Genomic DNA, 14,215 nt, shown 5'->3' on the forward strand with positions numbered 1-14,215 from the left:
ACCGTAGCCGGGTCCCAGGAGCCTGTAGCCGGATCCAGCAGCCCGTAGCCCGGTCCCAGGAGCCTGTAGCCCGGTCCCAGGAGCCGGTAGCCGGTTCCAGGAACCCGTAGCCCGGTCCCAGGAGCCGGTAGCCGGTTCCAGGAGCCTGTAGCCGGATCCAGCAGCCCGTAGCCCGGTCCCAGGAGCCTGTAGCCCGGTCCCAGGAGCCGGTAGCCGCTTCCAGGAACCCGTAGCCCGGTCCCAGGAGCCGGTAGCCGGTTACAGGAGACCGTAGCCGGGTCCCAGGAGCCTGTAGCCGGATCCAGCAGCCCGTAGCTCGGTCCCAGGAGCCTGTAGCCCGGTCCCAGGAGCCGGTAGCCGGTTCCAGGAACCCGTAGCCCGGTCCCAGGAGCCCGTAGCCCGGTCCCAGGAGCCGGTAGCCGGTTCCAGGAGCCCGTAGCCCGGTCCCAGGAGCCGCTAGCCGGATCCAGGAGCCCGTAGCCCGGTTCCAGGAGCCCGTAGCCCGGTCCCAGGAACCGGTAGCCGGTTCCAGGAACCCGTAGCCCGGTCCCAGGAGCCGGTAGCCGGATCCAGGAGCCTGTAGCCGGTTCCAGGAGCCTGTAGCCGGATCCAGGAGCCTGTAGCCGGTTCCAGGAGCCCGTAGCCCGGTCCCAGGAACCGGTAGCCGGTTCCAGGAGCCTGTAGCCGGATCCAGCAGCCCGTAGCCCGGTCCCAGGAGCCTGTAGCCCGGTCCCAGGAGCCGGTAGCCGCTTCCAGGAACCCGTAGCCCGGTCCCAGGAGCCGGTAGCCGGTTACAGGAGACCGTAGCCGGGTCCCAGGAGCCTGTAGCCGGATCCAGCAGCCCGTAGCCCGGTCCCAGGAGCCTGTAGCCCGGTCCCAGGAGCCGGTAGCCGGTTCCAGGAACCCGTAGCCCGGTCCCAGGAGCCCGTAGCCCGGTCCCAGGAGCCGGTAGCCGGTTCCAGGAGCCCGTAGCCCGGTCCCAGGAGCCGCTAGCCGGATCCAGGAGCCGGTAGCCGGTTCCAGGAGCCCGTAGCCGGTTCCAGGAGCCCGTAGCCCGGTCCCAGGAGCCTGTAGCCGGATCGAGGAGCCTGTAGCCGGATCCAGGAGCCTGTAGCCCGGTCCCAGGAGCCGGTAGCCGGTTCCAGGAGCCCGTAGCCCGGTCCCAGGAGCCGGTAGCCGGTTCCAGGAGCCCGTACCCGGTCCCTGCAGCCCGGTCCCAGGAGCCTGTAGCCGGATCCAGGAGCCTGTAGCCCGGTCCCAGGAGTCGGTAGCCGGTTCCAGGAGCCCGTAGCCCGGTCCCAGGAGCCGGTAGCCGATTCCAGGAGCCCGTAGCCCGGTCCCAGGAGCCGCTAGCCGGATCCAGGAGCCTGTAGCCCGGTCCCAGGAGCCGGTAGCCGGTTCCAGGAGCCCGTAGCCCGGTCCCAGGAGCCTGTAGCCGGTTCCAGGATCCCGTAGCCCGGTCCCAGGAGCCTGTAGCCGGTTCCAGGAGCCTGTAGCCGGTTCCAGGAACCCGTAGCCCGGTCCCAGGAGCCTGTAGCCGGTTCCAGGAGCCCGTAGCCCGGTCCCAGGAGCCGGTAGCCGGTTCCAGGAGCCCGTAGCCCGGTCCCAGGAGCCTGTAGCCGGATCCAGGAGCCGGTAGCCGGTTCCAGGAACCCGTAGCCCGGTCCCAGGAGCCTGTAGCCGGTTCTAGGAGCCCGTAGCCCGGTCCCAGGAACCGGTAGCCGGTTCCAGGAGCCCGTAGCCCGGTCCCAGGAGCCTGTAGCCGGATCCAGGAGCCGGTAGCCGGTTCCAGGAGCCCGTAGCCCGGTCCCAGGAGCCTGTAGCCGGTTCCAGGAACCCGTAGCCCGGTCCCAGGAGCCTGTAGCCGGTTCCAGGAGCCTGTAGCCCGGTCCCAGGAGTCGTAGCCGGATCCAGGAGCCTGTAGCCGGATCCAGGAGCCCGTAGCCCGGTCCCAGGAGCCGGTACCCGGTTCCAGGAACCTGTAGCCCGGTCCCAGGAGCCGGTAGCCGATTCCAGGAACCCGTAGCCCGGTCCCAGGAGCCTGTAGCCGGATCCAGGAGCCTGTAGCCCGGTCCCAGGAGCCGGTAGCCGGTTCCAGGAACCCGTAGCCCGGTCCCAGGAGCCTGTAGCCGGTTCCAGGAGCCTGTAGCCCGGTCCCAGGAGTCGTAGCCGGATCCAGGAGCCTGTAGCCGGATCCAGGAGCCCGTAGCCCGGTCCCAGGAGCCGGTAGCCGGTTCCAGGAACCTGTAGCCCGGTCCCAGGAGCCGGTAGCCGGTTCCAGGAACCCGTAGCCCGGTCCCAGGAGTCTGTAGCCGGATCCAGGAGCCTGTAGCCCGGTCCCAGGAGCCTGTAGCCGGTTCCAGGAGCCCGTAGCCCGGTCCCAGGAGCCTGTAGCCGGTTCCAGGAGCCTGTAGCCGGTTCCAGGAGCCCGTAGCCCGGTCCCAGGTGCCTGTAGCCGGATCCAGGAGCCCGTAGCCCGGTCCCAGGAGCCTGTAGCCCGGTCCCAGGAGCCGGTAGCCGGTTCCAGGAGCCTGTAGCCGGATCCAGGAGCCCGTAGCCCGGTCCCAGTAGCCTGTAGCCGGATGCAGGAGCCTGTAGCCGGGTCCCAGGAGCCGCTAGCCGGATCCAGGAGCCTGTAGCCGGTTCCAGGAGCCGGTAGCCGGTCCCAGGAACCGGTAGCCGGTTCCAGGAGCCCGTAGCCCGGTCCCAGGAGCCTGTAGCCGGATCCAGGAGCCCGTAGCCCGGTCCCAGGAACCGGTAGCCGGTTCCAGGAGCCTGTAGCCGGATCCAGGAGCCTGTAGCCGGTTCCAGGAGCCCGTAGCCCGGTCCCAGGAACTGGTAGCCGGTTCCAGGAGCCTGTAGCCGGATCCAGGAGCCTGTAGCCGGATGCAGGAGCCTGTAGCCCGGTCCCAGGAGTCGGTAGCCGGTTCCAGGAACCCGTAGCCCGGTCCCAGGAGCCTGTAGCCGGATCCAGGAGCCTGTAGCCGGTCCCAGGAACCCGTAGCCCGGTCCCAGGAGCCTGTAGCCGGATCCAGGAGCCTGTAGCCGGTTCCAGGAGCCCGTAGCCCGGTCCCAGGAACCGGTAGCCGGTTCCAGGAGCCTGTAGCCGGATCCAGGAGCCTGTAGCCGGATGCAGGAGCCTGTAGCCCGGTTCCAGGAACCCGTAGCCCGGTCCCAGGAGCCTGTAGCCGGATCCAGGAGCCTGTAGCCGGTTCCAGGAGCCCGTAGCCCGGTCCCAGGAACCGGTAGCCGGTTCCAGGAGCCTGTAGCCGGATCCAGGAGCCTGTAGCCGGATGCAGGAGCCTGTAGCCCGGTCCCAGGAGCCGGTAGCCGGTTCCAGGAACCCGTAGCCCGGTCCCAGGAGCCTGTAGCCGGATCCAGGAGCCTGTAGCCGGTCCCAGGAACCCGTAGCCCGGTCCCAGGAGCCTGTAGCCGGATCCAGGAGCCTGTAGCCGGTTCCAGGAGCCCGTAGCCCGGTCCCAGGAACTGGTAGCCGGTTCCAGGAGCCTGTAGCCGGATCCAGGAGCCTGTAGCCGGATGCAGGAGCCTGTAGCCCGGTCCCAGGAGTCGGTAGCCGGTTCCAGGAACCCGTAGCCCGGTCCCAGGAGCCTGTAGCCGGATCCAGGAGCCTGTAGCCGGTCCCAGGAACCCGTAGCCCGGTCCCAGGAGCCTGTAGCCGGATCCAGGAGCCTGTAGCCGGTTCCAGGAGCCCGTAGCCCGGTCCCAGGAACCGGTAGCCGGTTCCAGGAGCCTGTAGCCGGATCCAGGAGCCTGTAGCCGGATGCAGGAGCCTGTAGCCCGGTTCCAGGAACCCGTAGCCCGGTCCCAGGAGCCTGTAGCCGGATCCAGGAGCCTGTAGCCGGTTCCAGGAGCCCGTAGCCCGGTCCCAGGAACCGGTAGCCGGTTCTAGGAGCCTGTAGCCGGATCCAGGAGCCTGTAGCCGGATGCAGGAGCCTGTAGCCCGGTCCCAGGAGCCGGTAGCCGGTTCCAGGAACCCGTAGCCCGGTCCCAGGAGCCTGTAGCCGGATCCAGGAGCCTGTAGCCGGTCCCAGGAACCCGTAGCCCGGTCCCAGGAACCGGTAGCCGGTTCCAGGAGCCTGTAGCCGGATCCAGGAGCCTGTAGCCGGATGCAGGAGCCTGTAGCCCGGTTCCAGGAACCCGTAGCCCGGTCCCAGGAGCCTGTAGCCGGATCCAGGAGCCTGTAGCCCGGTCCCAGGAGCCGGTAGCCGGTTCCAGGAACCCGTAGCCCGGTCCCAGGAGCCTGTAGCCGGATCCAGGAGCCTGTAGCCGGTTCCGGGAGCCCGTAGCCCGGTCCCAGGAGCCGGTAGCCGGTAGCCGGTTCCAGGAACCCGTAGCCCGGTCCCAGGAGCCTGTAGCCGGTTCCAGGAACCCGTAGCCCGGTCCCAGGAGCCTGTAGCCCGGTCCCAGGAGCCGGTAGCCGGTTCCAGGAGCCTGTAGCCGGATCCAGGAGCCCGTAGCCCGGTCCCAGGAGCCTGTAGCCCGGTCCCAGGAGCCTGTAGCCGGTTCCAGGAGCCCGTAGCCCGGTCCCAGGAGCCTGTAGCCCGGTCCCAGGAGCCGGTAGCCGGTTCCAGGAGCCCGTATCCGGTTCCTGCAACCTGCACCCCGGTTCCAGGAGTCGGTAGCCCGGTAATTTTGTTGTCCGATTTCGGCGATCGCTGATTCCGAAAATGTCCGTTACGACGTTGCCAGATCGGGTCGATCTACAAATGGCCGAGATGTACACTCTAGAAAGCGCATTTCTGTCCCGATCCGGCAACGCTGTGCGTTTTTTGAATCTATTTAAGTAATAGAGCACTTGAAGACATTGTTGCTCAAAAAGAAAGTTTAAATATTCGTTAAGTGCAATATTAGGCATTAGAAATAATTAATTTATGGCTTTTAAAGACTTTTTGACATTTTTTGGTGACATTTTTCAGAGAATCCCGTACCTGAGGTTTATGGATGACAATTAGTATCTCTGCTGGTTGGATGGCTAGCTGCTGCTGCTGTTGCTGTTGCTGCTGCTGCTGCTGCTGCTGCCCCTTCTCTCCTGATACTGATGATGATGACTTGGCCATGTCCATTTCCAGGACCAGTTGCAGTTGACAGCTTAGAAAAATCACCGCAGGAGCTACATAGATGGAAGGCCTCCTCCCGTTCGCATCCAAACTTCAAGTGTTTGCCTGCGAAACTTTGATGAAGTATTTGTTGGCCAGACAAATGTGACATATCTGTGGGCTGTGCCATATCCCTGGTGCCAAATACTCGCATCGCCACATCAAAATATCGTTACAGGATTATGCACTAGAAATAAAAAAAAAAAAAAGTATACATATAATAAATTATTATCAAGAAAAAAATTGTTTAAAATTCAATACTTTAAGGCTTATAAAATATATTTTAATTAATAACTAAACTAACTATATATCTAATAATTTTTACTCAAATTTTTAACACTTTCTAGGAATATTTTCAAGCACTCTTGTATATTTTTTTCCAGTGCAGGTCCCCTGTTAACTGAACAATCTGTCATTAGTCATCTTCAAGTGGCGTTGAGTGGAATTATGTAAAAGCCTCTTTCTGCCTTTTGGCCCTGTTCCTGTCTCTGTCCCAGCCTCTGGCTTTCTTTTACTTTCCCTTCCCTTGGGTCGTCGATCTACTAAAATTAATCTTATTTAATTTGAATTTTTTATTTAAATAAAACGCGTCCCCAAGAAAGTTTTGTTCTTAACAAAAAAAAAGACAAAAAAAAAAATGTATTATTATTATTATTAAATGGCCGCGGACAGGCGAGTGGCGACTGGGCGACTGGGCGACTGGGGTGTACTGGCTGGCAGGGGTCAAAGGTTGGCACGTGCTGTGAGCCAGGCGGCTACTTGTGGAACACTTTCCAATTTGTTGAAACCCCGGCAAGCTCGAAAACAATTTGTGACCCCGAGAACTGCAAACAAACCCAACAATGAGAACAAACAAAGTTACTGGCGGGGCTCAAAATGATGGAGGGGGGGGGGGGGGGGGGGGGATGAGGGGAGCACCGGTCGGAGAGTCGGATCATATGCCACCTGCTGGAAAAAAGGTGGGTGTGGAGGGTGGAGGGTGGAGTAGCCAGGGCACAGGAGGGCAGTCGTGTGTCATTCTGCGGCAGCGCGCGGCACGAAAATGATTTATGAGTGAGCTGGTCGAAAAGGAGAGGACCGTGGCCGGTGCGGGAGGGCAGGGTGGTTGAGAGGCTAGGGGATACCCCCTTTTTGGGGACTGTGTGCCCCCGAGCAGCTTTAAATAAATGACTGGGGTCAATGGCGGCGGAGTAGCAGGTGGAGGTGAAGGTGGAGGGCTGTACAGGTCCTGGACTTTCATCACATTTGTCGCATAAATGCGAAAATGTTTTTAAAGTATTTAAAAATAAAAGAGGCACTGAAAGAGGTGGCTCTGAAAATTGATTCAAACAAAATGTTTTCACAGCCAGAAAAATAAATATTTTGCATTTTTTGTTAAGGAATAAAATATAAATCGTATTAAATATGAACTATAATCATTATTTTTGTATTAAAATTGCCAATAAATGGAATTTAATTAAATGAAAAGTTTCAAATTCCTAAAATATTTTTAAACTCAATTTAAATAATTTTCTAAAAATAATTTCTTCTATCCTTACACTTTTAAAGTTTCCATCTTCAAGTTACCTATCCATTCTCATTTTTATTACCGAATATTAATGTTTATTTTACATTGGTTTTTTGTTGTTCTTCTTGGGTTTCTAACATCATCTAATTTCAAAAGATGCCAAATAACAAATAACACGAAAAAAAGTAAAAATGCCTTGCCCTGCCACCTCTTGTTCTTGTTCTGGTTGTCATTTGGGCTTTTATTATTATTACCAAACACTCTCATCCCGAGGAATATTCCTGGAATGGCAACAACAACAAAAAGCTCGTATAATGGAATTTATTTTACGGCCAACAGGTAAGACATTTTCGTTGTCCCTTTTAGCGTCCTGCTAATTTTACTTTCCTTTTACTATTTCTTGTCCAAAAAAAAAAAAAATCAAAATAATAACGAACAAAAATGAAAGAAAAACTGAAACAACGTTGTCCATATGTTCCAAAGCAATATTTTTTAATGCCCCGCCTGAAGGCGCCACAAAACAACAACAACAAAAAAAAATAAATAAGAAAAGAAAAATGCTTGCGACACCCAAAAGACAATTAAAATTTATTCAACGTTTTTCTTCGAGAGAATGTCCTAGAGTCCGAGAGGAGACAACAAAAATGGTGGGTGGAAAAATAAAAACATAAATATGTAATAAGCAACATTCTGATGAAAGATGGTTTGTTATATTTTTTTTTATTGTCTAAGGGTTGGGGAGAGCAGAGGGTTCTGGGGGTCAGCTGTCGGCATTATGCGACTTACATTAGCGTGTTAATGCAATTAAAAAGTCGGCTCAAGGCGCCAGGATGCCCCGCCAAAGACAACAGCAAAAACAAAAAAAGCAAATAATAATAGGGTACCCAGGACAATGAATCCTTGGACGTTGTCAAAAAAAAAATTAAATTAAAAATGCTTTCACTTTGGCACAGGTCCCTAAGTAACAAAAATTTCTAAGAGAGGGGAGTTTGTTATTTTTTAGAGGGAGGATTTTGATTAAAAAAATTATAAACTTAATTATCTAAGTTACATTTTTTATAAGACTAAAAATAGTTTTAAAAAGAAATAATATAAAAATATTTAAAGTCTGAGAGAGTCTTAAGTTAAGAAAATACTACTTTTAGTTACTTGAGCCATATTTTTTAATAACTCTTAAGCAAAAAATAGCTGTTTTATTTATAATAATAATTAAATAAAAATCTAATAAAAAGAAACAACTTATACTCTTCTTTATTTTATTAAATAGAACTATTTTCCACTCAAATAAATTTCCAAAAAGCTCCTAGGCCCTCAGAGACATTTAATTTCAGGTAGAAACTGGCCCCAAAAATTGGCCAAAAGTCCTGTGCCTGCTGATCAAAAATTGTCCAACCAAAAAAGCAAGAAAAAATTGTGAGGCCTTTGGGACAAATAGGTTGCTAACCAAACCAAAAAAATATATATATATTTTAATATATATATAGACACACCGACAAAGTCGCGAAGAACAAAGAAAACTTTTCCAAAAAAAAAAAAACAAGAAAAATAAAAAGAAAGTAACACACTTTTCTCCATTTTGTGTAAATTTAATTTTATCTTCGTCCTGGGCGAAACAAATAACACATGGATATGGACATGGTACCGATGGTGTCCCCCTCCCCTCCCCTAAAACGTATGGCTTTCTGTTTCGTTTGGTGAGATTTACGCAGCCCCACTGAACAATCATAAAGAGGCGGACCGCGCCCCATTTTAGCCGACAATTGTCAGGTCACTTGGCCTGGTCGGCAGATTTGTTTTTGTCCAGAGACTTTGGTCGAGACAGAGTTTTGGGAGTGGTGTTGCCTACTTTTTGGGGCTATGGCTAGGTGGGTGGGTTGTAAGGTTAGAAAACCAAAAAGGCAATTAGCTTTTTGCAAAATGTGTGTCCTGGCCAAGGCGAGAGAGATCAGAAATCGGAAATGACCAATATTCAGTCGAAAGTCAGACAGACAGACGGTAGGGATTGTGGCTTTTTCAAGGCAGATTTGAATAATTAAAGATTTGGTTTTATACAAAGAAATATTTGCTTTAAAAGGTAAGTAGTTTAGGCTTTAAAACTCCTCGAATTAACTCTCTATCCAATCTTTCTAGCTCGAAATAAATCATCCACTTGTTTAAAGTAAATAAAAATGAAAGTATTTGTATTTAAAAAGTAGAAATGCCATTAGATGGAGGGGATAGGTTAGCCAGAAAAGTAGAAAACACACACATTTCGGATGTAATTATATAGACATTTTTTTGGCCACCACTTGAACTTTAAGCTGTTGAAATGTTTTTGGTGAAATTTGGGAAATTTCATTTTAGCCAGAGGACAGAGGAGAGAGGACTACCAGGAATACACCTCCTTCCCCACCTGCTACTCTTACCGGTGATGAAAGTACTTACCATTTTGTATTTAATTTTCATTTTTGCATTTAAACTTTTTACTCTGGCAGAGCTCTCTCTGGCCAAAAAACACACACCACACACTCGTTCTAAGCACGTACAGGACTAACTACATATAGGTACTTATATAAATATATATATATGTATATGTGGGGGGGGGGGTAGTAGTAGCTGCTCTGCAGTAGCAGTAGTAGTAGTAGTAGTTGATGTGTCATAAAAACTATTTCCCATTGAAATTTTGTTACAGGAGAACAAAAGAGGAGTCAAAGTAATCAGGCGAACGAGCAAAGGGTTAAGGCTCGAAACGACAGTTTCGGACAAATTACTCTGGAAAGGCAGGCAGATAAAGGAGGGGGGCAACTGAAGGGGGTTAACTGAAACTATGTAAAAGTAGTACTAACAGTTACTACTACTACTACTACTACTACTACTAGTGGTATGGCAGCAAGGTGTTCTGGGAAACGAGACATAGACATATCAGGTCGGTGAAAGTTTTTACTGCCGGACATGCGGAACATTTGAAAATGTTAATTAAATTTCACCATGCATTTCGTCTTCTAATTGGTTGGGAAATTGGCATCGGCAAAAACACGTTTTCCATTCTCCCTCAGACCCACCTCCCCCCCTCCCATCCCACTACCTATATACCCCTCAATTGTTCCTTTTCATTCCCATTCCCATTCAAATATATGTTCTCCCATATACACATATTTGTATTTGTACTTGTAGTATTTCCCCCACTAATCAGCCAGCGAAGGCCTTCTACAATTAATTAATGCGAAAACTTGGTTGCTTCTGCTTTTCCTGGTTACACTGCGGGAAAATTTTGTATAGTTTTGGGACTAAAAGAAAAATATATAAAGTAATTGATGGGGAGTTTTGAGAGCAATTTGATAGATAGGTTTTTATAGAGCTTTAGAATATTTTGAATCCTGCCTTTCTGTATTTTAATTTTCTTGGAAAAATTTAAAAATAAATTAAATCCTAGAAAAATATAATAAAAAAAAATTTTATTAAAATTAAGGAGTTTTAAGCTCTCCATTTTTGAATATTTCTAACATTTTCAGGTTTTAAATAATATTTTCAACAAATTCTTTTTAAAATGTTATGTTTGCGCCTAAAAGAATGCCACTAAAATTGAACAAAAATCATTTTCAATATCTGTGGTATAATATTAGTAACTAAGATATAATATTAGTAACTATTACCAGTTTAAACTAAGATCCTTATTATTATATATAAAAATATACTAAAATCAATTAAAATCCTTAAATAAAATCAAAGCAAAAAAACTTCCTTCATATCTTCCTTCCAATATTTTTCTCCTAAAAGAATGCAACAAAAATTGTACAAAAATTATTTCCCATATTTGTGAATACCAATAATAGTAACCTAAAAGGATAAGCTTTGCTCTGCAATATTTATTGTAATAAAAAAAAACTCTTAATAATACCACTTAATACTTAACATAACTTTACTCATTTTTGTGTAAATTATAAACTAAAAAAAACTGTATTTTAATTTTCCCCTGTGCAGTTTGAAATTTATGCCAATTGTTTGTGTCCTCCTTGTATATGGATGTGTATATTTATTTATTTGCTGATCTATGTACTATGAACTGCATACATATGTATGTACATACATATATGTAGTGTCGGATGTATGTATGACTTATTATTTAAATTTCGGCAATTGTTATTCTAGCAATTGGTTGTTGTTATTATTATTATTCTAGCCCGGCGGGCTAACAAACATAATTTGCTCGAAAATCGAAAATCGAAAATGTTGCGTGCATAAATTAGATGCAATTTATGTCAAAAGTTCAATGTAATCAATGCCGGAAACTAGAAAGGACACAAGAACAGTTGAAATTATTAAATCAAGAATAGGTATACGTTTAAGTATAAAATTCTTGAAATTTTTTAACACTAAAAGTTAATAAGTTTTTATGCTGACTTTCAATCATTATCCTTGTGGCTGTAGTCCAAGGATATGGCAAGGATACTGCCTACTGACCATCAAAGTTGGCCTAAGGCTTTTATTAGCTTTTCGTTTATTCGCTAGCTGCTTTAACTTTTCCGGTTTTGTTCGCTTTCTCCAGCAGCTTTCTTTTATATATATTTTTTTCCTTTCTTTTTTTTTTTTTTTATATTCCTGTAATTTCTTTATATTTGTGGCTTTTATTACCCAACCACACACAGACACATAGTCTAACACACAAATAGAGAAAGTAAGAAAGGGGCATGGCTTTCAGGACGAACAGTCCAATAGCCGAGTCCTTGTTGTTTGCCTTTCGTTCGCTTTCGCCTGGCTGGCCTGGTGGCTGGTTTGTTGGTTTTGCTAATTTTTATTTATGTTCTTAAATGCTCCTTGCCGTGCCAACGGGCCACGCATTTTTATTAATTTTATTTCAGCGTGATTATTGTGATTAGTTTGCTGCTGCTGCCGGGTGGGTTGCCTTTTCGTCCTGCCTGCCTGCCTGCCTGCCGCCTGCCTTGCTGTGGTCCTTGCCACTTTCGTCCTGTCGACGCCTGTTGGTCGAACGCCTTTCTCCTCACTCACTGGCCTCTTTTATTTATTTGTGCGACGACTTTGTCAAAGTAATTTTCATAAATATTTCCCTTTTATTTTATTATATATTTTATACATACATATAAATTTTCTTTCCTCTTGTTTTTGTTTTTTGTTTTTTGTTTCTGTTTTTGGTTTAATGGGCGCGTCGTCCTGGGGAGTTGCAAGTTTTTTGTTTAGACGGTGACGCCGCTTTCTCCTGCCTTAATTAAGAGAAATACGTTTCAAGGATTTAGGATCGAAGAGGGAAATTTTCGGACTAATAAATTAAATTAGCATATGGAACGGAATGGTGGGTTTGTTTAGGTCCTGCAGGACCAAGGGCTAAGGCTATGGACTAAAAAGGACAATTAATAAGGCTATTCTTCTTATTATCATTATCAATTTTATTTCTTATTTATTTTTATTATTAAATATAATATTTATTATATATACATATTTAGTTTTTCTTTACTATTTTATTTTAATTATTTATTTATTATATTTATCATATTTATTTTATTTATTATTTATTATATTTAGAGCTATTTTTTTTCAAGTTTCCTTAAAATATAAGCCTAGTTTTGGCTTCAAAAAAAATCTATAATTTTTAAGCTTATTATTTAATTAAGTTTTAATTTTGGCAACCCCTTGCTAGCTACTCCCTTTCATAGCTCCTCAAGATTAGAGGCTTAGAACCCCCTCGTATCTTAACCCCAACACTTCCTGCTCTATCTTAATCTTATTTTTTTAAGAAACATCCTTAGAAAAAACATGCTGACTAGCCAAGCTCTCTGTTTTGTTTTAAATTTTCGAATTAGGCTGGTGGATAAAGTGCATTAAACTTGCAATGAAGCCTATTTTGTAAAAAAAAAAAATAAAAAACAAAAAAAAAACAAAGTAAATCGCCTCAATTTCCACCTTTCAACATGTCTGCCATGTCCAGGATCAGATCCTTCTACTACTTCTTCTTCTCCTTATATGTATATGTATGTGTATGTGTGTATGTGTGTGTTTATGTTTGTGCGAGTGTGTGTGAGTGTGTGCGTGCTGAGTAGGCTCTTGAGCCGCACAACACTTCCGGTTGCCACTTGTGAGCGAAAAGCTTTTCAGCCTTTGAGTGTTTTTTTGTGGCAGGAACAAGCAGACATTCCAGACATCCCCTCGTCCTTTAACCCCCAGCCCTTAGCCCCCTACTCCTTTGCCCTCCTCCTCTCCCTTCCCCCCTTCAGACACGAAATCCAACACATTCTGTGTTTTTTTTTTATTTTTTTTTGTGTCAGTGTGTGTGTGTTTGTCGCGCAAAAAAAAAAAACAAAAATGATAACATATTTTTAAGGATGGTTTTGGAAATAAAATACTTAGAGTACTCTCTAATATTTGAATAATAGAAATTATAATAATTTATAATAAGGAAGTATTTACAAAATAAAATTTTATAGAAATTTAAATATTTATGCTTAAATATTTTTTTATATTTTAATAAATTTTTATAAAATATTTAGAGGTTCTAAACTACACCTAATCCATTAAGAAAAAATATAATAGGTCCCAAAAAAAGACTAATTTTTCTAACAAAAAAAAATGCCCATCAAAATAATTAAAAAAACCAAAATTCAAATACCCTAATATACCCCTTAACCCCTATAGGGTATCAGAAATAAAAAAAAAGCAACATGCACCGCATTTTGTGGTCGTGAGAGGCTAAATGCAAGCATTTCTCAGTCTTTACACACCAGATTCAGGTCCAGATCCAGTCCATATATATGTTATACACATATATAACTGCTGATCCATCTGCAGGAGGACTCTTCCTAATGGCAACCGTAGTGTGTGTGTGTGTGTGTGTGTGCGTCCTGCAGTCGTGTTGCCTTGGCCAACTCCTTTTTGGCCAGGACACATCCATTAGGGGCATCTTTACTTAGTAATTTGCCACTTGGCTTAACCATTTTTAATCCATTACAGCAGAAACAGCAGTTGCAGCCCATTTGTGCGTACCATTTCTGCCTTTCTCTAAATATTTTCCAATACTTAACACGATTTCTATTTTCAACCAGAAGCTACATATTCCTTTGTGGTTTTGCGGAGGAAGTGGGTTAGGTTGGTATTTGAATTAAATAGATAGTAGTTGTATTTAAGCTGTATTTAATGCCAGATTAGTTTGCTATTTATGGACTTTGATTTTATGAATTATGGGATTAAAGTATTGCATTTTTATTGCAAGTAATCTGTTCCCGCTAGCCGTACGTTATGCGACAGCGCCCCCCTCGGTCGTAAAAGTTCTTGCTTTTGAGATTAATTTTTTAAAAATAAATTATATATATTTTTCAACTGTAAGTTTTTAACTGAATTTGAAACAATCTTTTATAAACAAAATTTTAGTTTATATAATTTATAGTTTATATATTTTTAATTTTATATCTTATTTTTAAAAATATTTTTTATCGTTTTTTGTATATTTTTCTAAATGATTCGAACTTGAAACTCGAAATTAAAATAGAACTACTTCTATTACTTTTTAATTTAAAATTAATTTGTATAAGCTTAGTTTATATATTATAAAATTAGATAAAGCCTAAAGAATGAGAACTTTAAACTTTATGCTTATTTTTAACCC

General features: G+C 46.0%; 3 long non-coding RNA genes across 3 annotated transcripts in view; 2 read left to right on the forward strand and 1 right to left on the reverse strand.

The window, feature by feature from the left end:
- The window catches only part of LOC123257641, a 58,130-nt gene extending 53,107 nt beyond the window's left edge, over positions 1-5,023 (forward strand). The window contains exon 4 of the long non-coding RNA XR_006507766.1: positions 4,938-5,023. This is a non-coding gene — a long non-coding RNA (uncharacterized LOC123257641). The remainder of the gene's footprint in view (positions 1-4,937) is intronic.
- LOC26515542 overlaps positions 1-14,215 on the reverse strand; it is a 171,768-nt gene that overhangs the window by 18,260 nt on the left and 139,293 nt on the right. Inside the window, exon 5 of the long non-coding RNA XR_001408376.3 lies at positions 4,950-5,304. This is a non-coding gene — a long non-coding RNA (uncharacterized LOC26515542). The remainder of the gene's footprint in view (positions 1-4,949; positions 5,305-14,215) is intronic.
- LOC123257642 lies at positions 6,724-7,323 on the forward strand. Its single transcript, XR_006507767.1, has 2 exons — positions 6,724-6,963; positions 7,073-7,323. It is a non-coding gene; the product is annotated as an uncharacterized LOC123257642 (long non-coding RNA).

This window comes from Drosophila ananassae, chromosome XR (genome assembly GCF_017639315.1).
Source record: "Drosophila ananassae strain 14024-0371.13 chromosome XR, ASM1763931v2, whole genome shotgun sequence".
NCBI lineage: Eukaryota > Metazoa > Arthropoda > Insecta > Diptera > Drosophilidae > Drosophila > Drosophila ananassae.